Genomic DNA, 15697 nt, shown 5'->3' with positions numbered 1-15697 from the left:
TTACATTTCTGGCCAAGAGTCTGTGGAAGAAGAATTTAAAATTTCAGGGGCTCTTTCTACCCATTCAGTGGCCTGAGCAGTGGGAGTTGCAGACCAGTCTTTGGTGACCCGTTGAGTGCTTCAGTCTTCAGTAGGGAACTACTCAATAGGCACAAAAGGAACCTGTACACCTTCAGACTAGTCAGAGACTTTAGGTTGAATTAGCAGTAAATTTCGGGAGCTGGAGCAATCCATTCACCCTTAAATTCCTTCTTGATACAGCCTGTTCAATCTCCACCTGATTTTCCTTTTCACTCTCTTCAGGATCTTTATAAGTAGAGAACAGGCATGACCTCCTGTGGATATTCAAGGAAGATGGTGTAACATGTGCTCAGAGCTCCCTGGGCCAGCATTTACCATATCAGGCCTGCAGAATGAGCTCCCTTGTTGTTGAATGGCATGGCAGTGTCTTCATAGTGCAGAGCAAAGTCTGTGTTACCGAGAGCAATGATAGGCAGATTAACACAACATACCCCTGTGAGAGGCTGCTGGTGGGCCCCAGGATCAGTAACCACTAGAAGTCGCAGCTCCCTAAAGGCTGCCTGAATGTGGCTGGGAAAGGTTCCATGAGTGGAGTGGCCAGCAATAGAAGTGGCTCCAGCGGCAAAGAGCGAACTTTAGTGCATCTCATCAGCCAGTATTCCTGGAGAATATGCCACGAATATCAGCTGAGCTTTCAATGATACAAGCTGCCAACAGAATCTTCTCCTAGGTTCTTTTCAGGTTTATGATATAGATGCTATCTCTTTTCCTTTATAGATGTACTATTCCATTTGGAAGTCAAGTCTGGTGCTATCTTAGTGGGTTCCTTCTGCAACGGATTTGAGGACATCTTCCTTTTTTGTTTGTGGGACATCAAACTTATGAAACTTTCCCTTTAATTTATGAGAGGAACCCGAAACACCATATGGACCCCTCTCTGGGTAGTATAGAAAGGTAATGAGCTTTATTTTATTTTATTTTATTTTATTTTATTATTTTATTTTTTAATATTTTTTTAGTATTTTATTTTATTTTTTAATATTTTATTTCATTTTATTTTATTTTTATTTTATTTTTTAATGTTTCATTTCATTTCATTATTCCATTTCATTTTATGACAGAGAATGCACGCATCTGCAGGCAAGTGAGTGAGGCAAGAGGGCAGAGGGAGATGGAGAATGAGAATCCCAAGTAGGTCCACACCCAGCAGCACAGACCCCAATGCAAGACTTGGGGCTCAATCTTACGACCGTGAGATCATGACCTGAGCCAAAATCGAGTTGGATGGTTAATAGACTGAGCCTCCCAGAGGCCCCATGAGTTGTATTTTAATTTACATTTTCATAATTATCAACTTATAATTTCTTTTCTGTGCATTGTCTATTTATACTTCTTCATTTGCGAATGACCATTTCTGACATTTTCCTGTTTTTCTTTGGAGACTTTGTCTTTTGCTTCTAAGTTACAAGCCTCCTTTTTGAAGTACCCAGCTTAAAAAGTAATCACTCAAACATGCTGTAAATAAACTTTCTCACTTTGGGGATTTCCTTCTAAACTTGTTTAAATTAAACAAACAATTAAACTTGTTTAATTGACGAGAAGATTTTTATTTATGTATTTTATAATTTTGGGTCAAAAGTTTACTGTTGAAAATAGATTTTCAGAAAAACTAATCTTGCAAGGGTAGGCAGGCTTGTTTAGAGAGGGAAAGCCTAATTAGAACATTAGTTCATAATAAAAAATTAAATAAGGGTCTGCAGTCAGAAACAAGAGATGAAAAGAAAGCATCATGAATAAATGTCAGAAGCCTCTTTAAGGGAAACATGATGAGCATTGCTTGAATGTAGGATCTGAAGAGATATAAAAGTCACAGATGATTACAAAGTTTGAGATTGAGAAAATGTTCCAGTGCTAAAAATATAAACGTGGGCATGCCGTACCTCTGAGTCTCAAAGTTTGTTTTGTTTGGTTTTAAATAAATTGACTTTAAGGTAACAACATCTACCAAATGAACACTGAAGAGTTCTTAGAATTTTTTTTTCCTTCTACATCTTTGATAAGCGTTTTGAAATAACTTACACAATTATTTTGTTCTGTTTAATTATTTAACCAGTATCTGTGTTGTCAGCTAGTAGCCACTAGGTAAAGAGGATTTTCTCAGTCTTCCAACTTCCTACTATGGTTGTGCTAATCCTCCTATTCCATGTTGGTCAGGATCATAGGTGAGTGGTTGCAATTATCTGCTATGACATGAGACCCCAGTAGCCAATCTACTTCTGTCCCTGCCCCTATGTTTCAGAGTCACCCACTACTATATCTAAACTAAAGTTTAGTACATATGTGGCAACTTGGGAAATGGCAAATGGTTTGGCTCATCAGGGGCCTGGAAAGAGAAGTATTAAAAGATCTTGAGGGAGGTTGGAGGAGGTCTGGGATAGAGACATGTTGATAGACATATGAGGATGGGCATGAACTGTGGAGAACAAAAAGTACCACTGATGTGTTGCTGTCTCTGGGTATATGAATGTGACACCCTATTTATTGAAGGTTGTCATAGGAATCCCATAGAGAGGTTTCTCTGGATTTCTCTAACAATACCTTATCCACAATTCCAAAAGTATAAACATCTCTGAAATTCAAGTTATTTTTCTTTTTGGCAAATTTATTTGACAACAGAAATTTACTTGAACTGACATAAGGACATTTATAGTTTTAATTATGTATTTTAGTTGATATATAATTGATCTGTAGCATATTATTTTTAGGTGAACAATGTAATTATTTACTATTTGTATATTATGAAGAGATCATCACAATAACTGTAGGTAACATCATCACCACACATAATTAGTTTTTTTCATTGTGATGAGAACATTTGGAATCTACTCTCTTAGCAACTTTTCAATATAAAATATAGTATTATTAACACAGTCCCCATGCTGCACATTATATCCAAAGACATATTTATTTTATAGCTGGAAGTTTGTACTTTTTGGTTCCCTTCATCCATTTCACCTCTCCTACCCTCCACTTCTGGCACCCACCGAACTATTTTCTGTATCTGTGAGTAGAGGTTTTTGTTTGTGTATGTGTTTTTTTGTTTTTAGATTTCACATATATATGGGATTATATGTTATATGCCTTTCTCTGGCTGACTTACTTAACTTAGCATAATTCCCTCAAGGCCCATCCATGCTGTTGCAAATGGCAGCATCTCATTCATTTTTTTTTTTTTTTTTGGCTGAATAATATTTTAGTATGTATGTGTGTATCACATTTTCCTGATCCATTCATTCATCAGTGGACACTTAGGTTGCTTCCATGTCTTGGCTATTGGAAATAGTAGTACAGTGAATATGGGAGTGCATATATCTTTTTGAGATAGTGCTTCCATTTCCTTCAGATAAATATCCAGAAGTGGAATTGCTGGACCATTTGGTAGTTCTATTTTCAAGTTTTTGAGAAATTTCCATACTGTTTTCCATTATAATTGCACCAATTTACATTCCCAGCAACAGTGCACAGGGTTCCCTTTTCTCTACATCATTGCCAATACTTGTTATTTCTTGTCTTTTTGGTAATAGCCATTCTAACAGCTTTTTTTTCTCATCCTATTTTGAGGTGATACCTCCTTGTGGTTTGATTTTCACTTCTCTGATGATCAGTGATGGTGAGCACCTTTTTATGTGTCTGTTGGCCATCTGTATGTCTTCTTTGGAAAAATGTCTATTCAGATGTTCCGCCCATTTTTAATTTTTAATTTTTTAAATACTTATTTATTTAAGTAATCTCTACACCCAACGTGGGGATCAAACTGATGACCCAGAGGTCAAGTGTTGCATGCTCTTCCAACTGAGCCATCCAGGCACCCCTCTTTTCCCCATTTTTAAGTCAAATTATTTGTTTTTGCTATGGAATTGTATGAGGTCTTTATATATTTTGACTATTAACTCTTTGTCAGTTATATAATTTGCTAGTATTTTCTCCCATTCAATAAATTGCCTTTTCATTTTGCTGATGATTTCCTTTGGCATGCAAAGGATTTTTAATTTAATGTAGTCCCACTTTTTAACTTTTGTTTTTGCTGCCTTTGCTTTTAGTGTCAGATCATAAAAATTATTGAGAAGCATACTGCCTGTGTTTTCTTCTAGGATTTTTGTGTTTTCAGGCCTTAAGTTCATGTCTTTAATCCATTTTGAGTTCATTTTTGTGTATGGTATAAGATAGTGATCCAATTTCACTCCTTTGCTGTCAGGTTTTCCCAATACTATTAATGAAGGAACTGCCCTTCCCCAGGAAAGAGTCTTGGCTCCTTTGTCATAAATCAGTTGACCATGTATGTATGGGTTTAATTCTAGGCTCTCTATTCTGTTTCAGTTTAACTATTATTAATAAAGCCAAAAAATTAAAGATCTCACATGATACATGATTTTCCAACACAGTAAGGATCAGATTGGTGAGAGGAGCACCAACATTGCTAAGAATTTAGGTGATGGATTTCTTCTGCAGACTGGGGCAGGAGAGGGTGCTATAGGACTGAACTCACTAAAAATAATAAAAATGAATATCCCCAAAAGAATAGAGGCCAGTGGCATTGGTTAGCCGTCAGAAGCCTGGTGCACGTAACTGATTATAATGACCCTCATGTCATCTGCCACTGTTGTACTAGTGCCTCTTCCTCTGTTCATACCTATGGTTGCAACAGAGATCCCTCATAGCTAGTGATGGAAAGGTTTGGGTTCTTGAATGGGTCTTCTTGGTATGTAGATACAAGACAGAAATAGATGACAACCACACTGTATCTTCATTGAGGGTAAGATAGTGGTGACAGAAGATCATCTGATTGAGCAGAGGTTCAGATAGTGCCCTGGTCATCTGCTTTATGTAGATAGAAAGGTGGCCCAAGCTTAGTATATGTATGGAATAATGGGAAATGGGAAATGGCTTGGCTGATCAGGGGCCTGGAAAGAGAAATGAAATGAAAGATCAGTTTCAAAGAGTTCTGGGTAGAGGCATGTAGATGGACATATGAAAATGATTGTACACTGTGGAGATCCTTTATATCACACCATAATGGGCAACAGAAATCTAACACTATGGAAGAGTTAATAAACACCCTGATTAAAAAAAACTGAATTGGCTAGTAATCAACCATCTCAGTGTTGACAAAATGGATACATAAAAGAAGTATCCATGGGGATGACAGAAATACAGGTTATGCGTGGGCCAATAGTATGGGCTGCTACTTGCCAAAGACCTAGAATGTCCAACCTGTCAGCAGGAGAGACCATAGCTGAGCTCTCTATATGGCACCAACTAGCTACTTGGTGGTCAGCTGAATACATTGGACCCCACCTTGGAAGAGATAATACTTCACTTTGATAAGAATAGATACAGATTATGGTTATGTAGTTGTGTTTCCTATGGATGGAACCCTAGCCAGCACCTCTGTCCCAGGGTCTATAAAACCTATGATCCATCACTACAAAACAAGATATAATATTGGGTCAAATCAAAGGACCCATTTTATAGAACAGGGGGTTTGCAGCTGGTCCATAACATATGGTCCACTACTCATATAGCCTATCATGCCATTTGGAAGGTGCTGGCCAGATAGAGCAGTTGAATAACCTGCTGAAGGCAAAGTTAAAGTGCTAGCTTCCAGAAGATGCTTTACAATGACACTGTTTTCTTCAAGACATGGTGTCCCTTTAATTCAAATACCTTTATATGATGCTGTGTCCCCAGTAAGAAGAATATTTGGGTCCATGAACCAAAGTGTAGACACAGGATTAGCTCCACTTATTATCACTCTCAGTGAATCCCTTGGCAAATTTGTGCTTCTCATCCCTATCATTCTGCATGCTCTTCTCTCATTCCATACAAATTTTAGGATTATTTGTTCTAGCTCTGTGAAGAATGCTGGTGTTATTTTGATAGGGATTGCATTGAATATGTAGATTGCTTTGGTAGTATCGAATATGTAGATTGCTTTGAAGATATTTGTTCTTCCTATCAAGGAGCATGGAATCTTTTTCCATTTGTGTGTGTGTGTGTGTGTGTGTGTGTCTTCTTCAGTTTCTTTCATAAGCTTTCTATACTTTTCAGTGTATAGATTTTTCACCTGTTTGGTTAGATTTATTCCTAGGTATTTTATGGGGTTTGGTGCAATTATAAATGGGATTGATTCCTTGATTTCTTTTTCTGTTGCTTCATTGTCTGTGTGATCTTCTCTCAAAGCGAGAACATTTCCACCAAGACACACAGCAAGAGCCCTATTAAGCTATATGCTAATGAGGGGCACCTGGGTGGCTCAGTCGGTTGAGCGTCCGACTTCGGCTCAGGTCATGATCTCGAGGTCTGTGAGTTCGAGCCCCACATCAGGCTCTGTGCTGACAGCTCAGAGCCTGGAGCCTGCTTCTGATTCTGTGCCTCCCTCTCTCCCTGCTCCTCCCCTGCTCACACTCTCTCTCTCAAAAATAAATAAAGATTAATTTAAAAAAAGAAAAAAATAAACTATATGCTAATGATTGCCACCTAGATATTCCATGTTTACCTTGCAAGTGACCAGAATGCAAATGGTAGTATATTAGTAAGAGAAATTAAGACTTTTCATCAATAGCAGTAATACAAAGAAGGCAGGGAACAATATTTTTAATACTCAAATAATCATTGGGTACCCTTGGTGCCCCTTGACAAGTTTTGGTGGTTAGTGGAAGAATTCAAAAACCTTTTCCTGAGAAGGGCTTGGTGATCTGGGGTTCAGAAATCTTGGCAATGGTGGTCTGGGCCATAGCACTGGAATGAAGGATTTATTCTCTCAGTTCCTAGGGGGTTTCCAGAAAAAAAGGCCTCCAAATGTCAGCCTTCTTTGGTCTCAAGAAAACAGCAACACCCAAAATTATCCTTTTTTTCCGTCAGCAGCCTATAACCAATGATTGATCAACACAGGGGTCATGCAGACTCATCCTCCCTACTCCAAGTTGAGACAACTCTAGAGGACTGTATCAAATCAAGAACTTCCTATATGGTTGCCTAAAGCCTGTGTTGGAACTGAATTAACATTCCCCTCTGCCCAGTCCTGCCTCCTTCTCTTCTCTAGGTTTTGGTCCCAAGAGCATAGCCTAGTGTATATCCTTCCCTGGACCTCTGTCTCAAAGTCTGATTCTTACAGAAACAAGCCTGAGACAACATATTTATTTAAGGGGCGCTACCTCAGATATTGCTGAAAATGTCATGTACTATATGATATAGATACCATATTTCTTTTTTTAGATCTAAAAAGTTGTGAATTATAAAGCACAGTTGGCTCCAAAATTTTTAGATAAGGGATCTGGGACCTGTGTTTAGCAAATATAATGGTTCTAATAAGGAATGGGGGCTACAAGGATGAGACTATGAATCTTTTATGTTTGTCTGTGACCAACACTTCCACCTTTTGGGTCTTTTTTCCTTGAAAAAATATCAGTTTTCCTCTATCACTGCTTGACTCAAGTATCTTTCTGTAAGCCTAGCTCTCCAGGAAGGTTCACATTTCCTTCTCATAATATCAAAACATTGATATTTAGAAGCCTTAATATTCATCTTTATATTTTGTTACATTATATCTTTCCCTGTATAAATATATGTTTCCCAAGGAATAACCTTTCTTAAATTTTCTAGATTAAAAATAAAAATTAGCAAATTATCCTCCACGAACAGTTCAGGATTATTATGTGCAGTTTTTTCTTTGATATGTTATAGAAATTTCTTGATGAGAGTGGAAGGTAATCACTAGAATGATCCCAACTAATACTTAGAATTATACATTTTATCCACATTTGTCATAAAGATTTCCCCCAGGTAAACATGATGGTTTTTGAAGTGTTCTCTTGCATTATGGCTCCATCAAGTGGCAAAATTGACATGAAGCTTTCAGTTTCATTTACATACTAGAATTTCTATGAAGGCTGTATTTATAACTAAGTATCTCTTTGTTTCCAGGCACAGACAGACACTTTTAACTTTGAAACTCCAATGATTTTGTTTATGAACAGAGATGGATTATTCTTAAATTTTTGGTATAGAAACTAAAGAATCACATTTTCCCTACTATTTACAATTTGATTCTTTGAATATCTTTCAATTACTGTTTGCTACTGGAAACGGGTATTGTGAGGCCTCAGGTCCGCACTGACTTTTTGCCAAAGACATCAGTTTCTTACCATATGGGTCTCTCCGTGAGGCTGCTCCCAACATGCATCTTGCTTCTCTCTTTGAGCAGTGGATCTAAGAGAGGGGAAAGAGTAAGGAAAAAAGAGCAAAAGGGAAGTCACAGGCTTTCTGTGACCTAATCTCAGAAGTGAAATTCTATCACTTTTTTTTTGCATTATAAATGAGTCACTAAGTCCAGCCCACATTGAAGGGGAGAGGGTTGCACTGCGGCCTAAACACCAGGAGGCAAGGATCACTGGTGGCCATCTTAGAGGCTGCTTTCCTGAAATAAATGTACAACCTCTAAAATGGTCATACTTTATAAAAGTTTCAATATATTATCATTCACTTGCAGAAATTAGTAATTTTATTATTTTTTTTTCTCTTAACAAGTTCTTTTTTATTGAAATATAGTTGACAAATAAACTTGTGTGGATTTAAGGTGTACAGAGTGTTTTTTTTCTTTTTTTTTTTTTTAATTTTTTTTTCAACGTTTATTTATTTATTTTTGGGACAGAGAGAGACAGAGCATGAACGGGGGAGGGGCAGAGAGAGAGAGGGAGACACAGAATCAGAAACAGGCTCCAGGCTCTGAGCCATCAGCCCAGAGCCCGACGCGGGCTCGAACTCAGGGACCGCGAGATTGTGACCTGGCTAAAGTCGGACGCTTAACCGACTGCGCCACCCAGGCGCCCCAAGAGTGTTTTTTTTTTTCAATATATGAAGTTTATTGTCAAATTGGTTTCCATACAACACCCAGTGCTCATCCCAACAGGTGCCCTCCTCAATACCCATCACCCACCCTCCCCTCCTTCCCACCCCCCATCAACCCTCAGTTTGTTCTCAGTTTTGTTTTTTTTTAATTCAAATCATCTTTTCTTTCTTTTTTTTTTTTTTAATTTTTTTTTAACGTTTATTTTTGAGACAGAGAGAGACAGAGCGTGAACAGGGGAGGGGCAGAGAGAGAGGGAGACACAGAATCTGAAACAGGCTCCAGGCTCTGAGCTGTCAGCACAGAGCCTGATGCGGGGCTCAAACTCACAGACCGTGAGATCATGACCTGAGCCAAAGTCGGAGGCTCAACCGACTGAGCCACCCAGGCGCCCCTGTTCTCAGTTTTTAAGAGTCTCTTATGCTCTGGCTCTCTTCCACTCTAGCCTCTTTTTTTTTTTTTCCTTCCCCTCCCCCATGGGTTTCTGTTAAGTTTCTCAGGATCCACATAAGAGTGAAACCATATGATATCTGTCTTCTCTGTATGGCTTATTTCACTTAGCATAACACTCTCCGGTAATTTTATTATTAATAATAGGGTTTCCTATGCTTCAGGTATCGTTCTAAATGTTACCCACATATTTACTCATTAATTGTTACAACCCTATATGGTAGGTACTATCGTTATTACCATCTACCAGATAAGAAAACTGAGGCACAGAAAAATTAAGTAATTTGGCAAGATTTGAAATTAGGCCATCTGTCTCCAAAGGAGAATATGAAGTTGAACACAATTTTTATTTGTTATAAACAGAAAGTGTAAACTGAAGATTGGAACACAATTGAAAATAGAAATACAAAATACAGAATTTTAGGAATAATTCCCAGGTTTCCACTATTCCAGTTGATACATTTTTGTAATATAAATATCATGACCAACTGCTGTTTTGCCTGCAATAGCCCTGATTTAGGCTGGTCTCCTGATATAATTGTTAATAATGATTCTTCACCCTCAAAGTGTACAGATTTGGGTGATAAATCATTAACCCTAAGTATAAGGCTATCAATATGTGTCAACACATCTGAATAATATATTTCATTATTAGACAAAATTTAGCCATCCCACCATACCTCCAAGTGATTCTGACATGGTCCTAAGGGCTAATAATTACTGTTTAAGATGGTCAAAACTGTAAGAAAATTAATGGCAAAATAGTATCTCAGTATAGTTTGTCTCAATTAGTGAGCAACGCCAATCATTTAGCTAGTTCGCACACATAGAGTCAGAAAATCAAATATACTGAAAAAAATTATAACAATACCAAGCTGTTTTAGAACTTATCCATCACTTTCATCACTTTGTCCTTTACAAATGCAATGTAAAATATGGATCTTGTAAATTGATTAATTCTATCACTAAAAATATCCCAACTAGATAGATTATGCTCCAAAATTAAAAAAAAAAAAAAAAAAAAAAAAAAGGCTGCCTATGTTTATTAAACTAAGTTAGGCCGGTGAATGCCTATATAATCAATAAAACACATTCATTTTTATAATTGACAAGAAATAACTAGGTTTAAAATTGTTGAAACATACACTACAAAGTAAATGTATAGAAAAGAACATGTAAATTTCCAGATAATGCTGGAACAAGGAGAAAGGTTGTGCTTTGGTCTTCAGCCAGAAGAGGGCATTGCATGACTGCCATATTATGGCGTGTTACTATACACTTTTAAAAATTAGAAAGACTAGTGGTGGCAGGGGGGGAGTAGTGATGAATCGTAGCATCCAAACACTATTCACTGAAATCATTTAATGGAAATGAATTTTCAAATGATACTACATAAAGTATTCAGCTTTCTTTTGAGAATTTAATAAACCTTATATCAATATACACATAGGTGCTATGCTTTATTACAGTCAAGGGTTTAAGATGGAGGAAGACGGTTCATTGTTAAAACTTAAAGGAAACTATGAGCCCCCTATTCTAAGTTCTTCATTCTACCAATGATACAACTGAAGTTCAGAGAAGTTCTGTGGCATGTCTGAGCTCTCTCAGGTCTGGTACTGTCATCTGAGACTGAGGTCTCTTCTAACTACCCTTCTCAGACTGGCCCCTCTATAGTCTTCAGCTCACCATCACATCAGGGCATTGCCCTGAACACTGACATAGGGACTTACTGATTCAGGTCAGAACCTGAGGCAGTGGGAAGCACCAGAAGTACCAATTCATTCCTAAATATAGATGTTAATACAGTTTGAATGTAAATATTTTTATCATGCTTATACTTAAGAAATGTTTTTAATAAAACACAATTTCCCCCTTTTCAAAATGAAATCAAAATGCTCCCCAGTGAAAGGGGGACCCCACAAGAGAAGAGAGAAAAACCTTGCTGGTGCAGGTAATGCTAGTCTCTGGTCACAAAATGGTAGCATTACAGAACTAGAAAATTAGCAATCAGATTATCTCTCTTATTTATAAATAATTTATACATAAAGAATCTCAGGCATCTGGAGGTTAAACGATTGGCTCAAGGACTCAAACCTGGCAAGTGCCTGAGTAATGGATCACTTAAGGTCTGTGGAAGGCAAAATTCTATGATGACCATCTTCCCTGGTGTTGTTCCTATGACTGAATTACCTTCGAAGGCAAAAGAAGTCTTGCAGTGCAGTTAATGTTACTAATCTGTTGACCTTAAAATAGAGATTATCCAGGTGGGTTTCACTTAATAACATGAACCCTTTGAAGGCAGATAATTCTCTCCTGCTGTGGTCAGAAGAGGCTATCAGAGATGTTCAAAGCATGAGAGGGGTTGGACATGAGGAACAAATGATCTCTATTGCTGAGTTGGAGGAGCTAGGTGGTGTGAGAAGTAGAGACTGAGAGCAGCCCCTAGCTGACAGCAGGCAAGGAAATGAAGACCTGTAACGTGAGTAACTGAATTCTGCCAACAATGTGAATGAATTTGGAAGCAGATTCTTCCTGAGAGCATCCAGATAAGAGCACAGCCTTGGCCGGCACCTTGATTTCAGCCTTGTGAGACCCCAAGTAGGAAATCAGGTGGAGTCCATGTGGAATTTTACCTGTAACTATGAGATAATGAATCTTCTTAAAAGCTGTTAAATTTGAGTAATTTGGTCTATAACAACAGAAAACTAATACTAGGTCAAATCTGAAAGCAGAAAGCATTTGAGATTTTAAGAAAGAGGAAATTTCAACATAAGCATTTCATTACCCAAATGATAGAAGAGCAAAGACACTACATGGAAGACAAGAGGCAACTCTGAGTAAGAGCTGCAGGCAGCTACTTCCCCCCCCACACCCTCCCGATCAGAGGGACAATGGGAAGTGAGTTACCAGAGTCCAGGAGGCAAGTCACACAGCAGAAGGTGGACTACAGCAGCCTGTCCAGGGTGCGCTGAGCCATTACATGAGCTGTGGTAGCTTCTAGACACTTAGCCTGAGGCATGGAAAGGTGTGTGTCTTCCTTCTTGTCACCTTCCCATCCTCCACTGGGCAGACCCCTCTAGACACTGGGTGACAGAGGAGACTGCAGAGTCAGCCAGCCTTCTGCCCCACAGAGCAGAGCAAGGAAATTACAAGAAATGGATCTTAAGGCAAATAGGCCCAAGACAGGCACAGATGGCATCAAAATCTTCAAGAAAACAAGGCTGTTGGAGTTCAGGCACTGTGCCAAATGATTTATTTATGTTATCTGTCTTAGTTCATAGTTGGCATTAATATCTTTTTCTTGTTTTGTATTCCTTGTTTACTGACTAGGAAATCGAGGTTCAGGGTGGTTAAAAAAATGTTCCTCAAATTATTTTGCCTTAAATAATAGACGTGTTTTTTTTTAATTCTTTTAATGTTTATTTATTTTTGAGAGACAGAGAATGAGCAGAGGGAGAGGGAGACACAGAACCCAAAACAGGCATCAGGTTCTGAGCTGTCAGCACAGAGCCCAATGCAGGGCTCGAACCCACAAACCACAAGTTCATGACCTGAGCCAAAGTCAGATGCTTAACCAACTGCGTCACCCAGGCACCTGATAATATACCTGGTTTTAAACGCAGATTTATATAACAATCACTAGCTAACTTACAGGAGTAACTATGAAGCCCTACAGATGCTTCCTATGCTTTTCTATGTACAACAAATCTGTCTAGTACCTTCAAGGAGATTGATGTCCTGAAACCAAAGATGGACTCACTGGATGGCAAATAGATTGAGTAAGCAGGAGTTTATCATCCACTGTTTCTAAGAAAGTCACCAAAAGAGGGTTACTCTTAATTGCCAGATCAAGGATGCGCTTTCATCATTTCAATAGGCAATAGTCATTGTGATGTGAAAGACTACAGCTAAACAAGGCCAGATAGGATACAGAGAATGGCTTTTCATACTGCAACACAATGTGGAATAGTTATTTTAGCATCAATACATAAGAAAATATTCATACAGGATTTAATCTTGCCAGGGTAAAAAGTATTAATACCTTTTATATATAGACCCTGAGGATAGATCACCATCAGACTTTCCCCACCTCCCCAGCTCCACTACAGGATGTAATTGTTTCCCTCGGTGCTATCCTAACTTCCACTGACACACATGCACATGCACACACACTTTGGACCCTATCCAATAACAGAACTAGACAGAAACACAAAACACAAACCAAGTAAAAAATCTACTGGGAAGAAGCAAAGGTTAAATGAGTGAGGAGTTGTGGGAGAGAGTCTGTGATGAAAGTGACTGCTAACAGGCAGTGAGTGGTCATATGAGATGCTCCAAGCATTTAAAACTAAAGAGGGACAGGGCTCCTGGGTGGCTCAGTCAGTTGGGCATCCGACTTCAGCTCAGGTCATGATCTCATGGTTCATGAGTTCGAGCCCCCTGTTGGGCTCTGTGCTGACAGGTCAGAGCCTGGAGCCTGCTTTGGATTCTGTGTCTCCCTCTTTCTCTGCCCCTCTCCCGCTCACGCTCTGTCTCTCAAAAATAAATAAATGTTAAAAAAATCAAATTAAAGAGGGTTGATGGAGGGAGGGAGGTGGGGGGATGGGCTAGATGGGGGATGGGCACCAAGGAGGACACTTACTGTAATGAGCACTGGGTATTGTATGTAAGTGATAAATCACTGAATTCTCCTAAAACTAATATTGCACAGCATGTTAACTAAAATATAAATAATAAAAATAAACTAAAACTATATATATTTTGAATATAATTTAATAGAATAGAAAAACCTCTTCCACATTTCTACCACTTTATGGAAACTAATACAAAGTAAAGGCCTATGTATATGTGTCTGTTTTCCTGGCTGATTTGATTCCTGCAATTATGGATTTCAGTTCTCTTCTTTCCTTAGTAGAAGCAAAAATGCTAGAATGACATTAGCAGGGAAGCAGATGATACTACTATCAAGATAGTTGAACATGGCATATGTATAAATCTAAATTTATATCTAAATCAAAGTATCCATTATTCTGAAAGAAAGAATGTTTCATTATATTGTTTAAACTGTTAACAGAATGTGCCAATGAGGAAAAATGGACTTAGCACACATTATAATTTAGTTTACAAAATCCCTTCAAGTAAAGTACACAGTATGGATAGTAACAATTGAGATAAATTCTTTAACCAGAGAAACAGAAGTATGCTATACTGGAAATTTACCTTGGTTTTCTTCCAAAACCTCCCATAGGACATGTCACCTGTACAGTGTTTTTGGAAGTACAAGTTGTTTGGCAAGGATTCTTAAGAATTCTTGCAAGATAAATTGCTTTTGTTAAAAATAAAAGGCATATCCACGAGTGATATGGCGGAGAGATAAATAAGCCAGACCAGTTGTGGTTAGAAGGCCACCATTTTATGCCTTAGGAAGATCACTTGAAACCACCAGTCATAAATTAGTTTGAAAACTCTGTGTTCTTTGTTATCCTACGTACTAAAATCCAAAGTGTTTTTGAGTTTTTAAGGAGAGGCAAAAGTCTGGGGATAATAATTTTGAACCATGAAAAATGTATCAGGCAAATGTTTTAAGTATGAATATTGAAAAATAAAACATAAGTTTACAGGGAAGGAAAAATAATTTTCCCTCCCTTCTGAGTTCTTGGCTGAGACCCCTGTAATAAAAGACAGACTGACAAGAGAAAAAACAAACAGAAGCTTATTAACATGTCTACTTCATGTATACATGGGAGATGCCCAGGGAAAATGAGTAATTCAAACTCATGGTGGCTTAGTAATCAGGCTTAAATACCATCTTCACAGGGAAAGGAAAGGGTCCTCTTAAGGGAGAATAAATGAACTTGAGAAAGATGAATGGCCCCTTAGAAGAATCAATGGGAGGTATGATGGTTTGTGACAAAGTTTGGGGGATGTGTTGACTTCTAGTCCCCTCTCCTTGATAAGGGTCAATATTCTCTGGTTGATGGAATAGCCAAGGAAGAAATTTATGAAAATTACATTTCTTTTGGAGAATCTGAAGATCTGTCTTTAGGCAGATAAGGGAAATTTAAGGGAAACCTCTTCCTGCATCTGCTGTTTTTCAAGTGATTACAGCTCAAAATAATATACAAAAGTGGCATATTTTGGGGTGGCATGTCCTGATCTTCTATAACCATATGCTGAGGTGACATAGTCTGCTACCCTTAGAATTTTAGGGAATTCCCAAGACATTTCTCTTAGAGTTGTCTGTGAGTTCAAAGTCAAGGGTGTGTCAATCTTGGTGCATGCTTTGTAACCAGTTTTCAAGTACGTTTTTGGAAGAGTAGA

At 38.1% G+C, this 15697-nt stretch overlaps 1 pseudogene; it reads right to left on the bottom strand.

Moving 5' to 3' along the window:
* Window positions 1-11534, bottom strand: LOC123596416 (annotated as a pseudogene).
* Between the last annotated feature and the right edge of the window lie 4163 nt (window positions 11535-15697).

This window comes from Leopardus geoffroyi, chromosome B1 (genome assembly GCF_018350155.1).
Source record: "Leopardus geoffroyi isolate Oge1 chromosome B1, O.geoffroyi_Oge1_pat1.0, whole genome shotgun sequence".
In the NCBI taxonomy this organism is placed as follows: domain Eukaryota; kingdom Metazoa; phylum Chordata; class Mammalia; order Carnivora; family Felidae; genus Leopardus; species Leopardus geoffroyi.
Note: the sequence above shows the minus strand (reverse complement) of the source record. Positions and strands in the feature narration are given on the sequence as shown.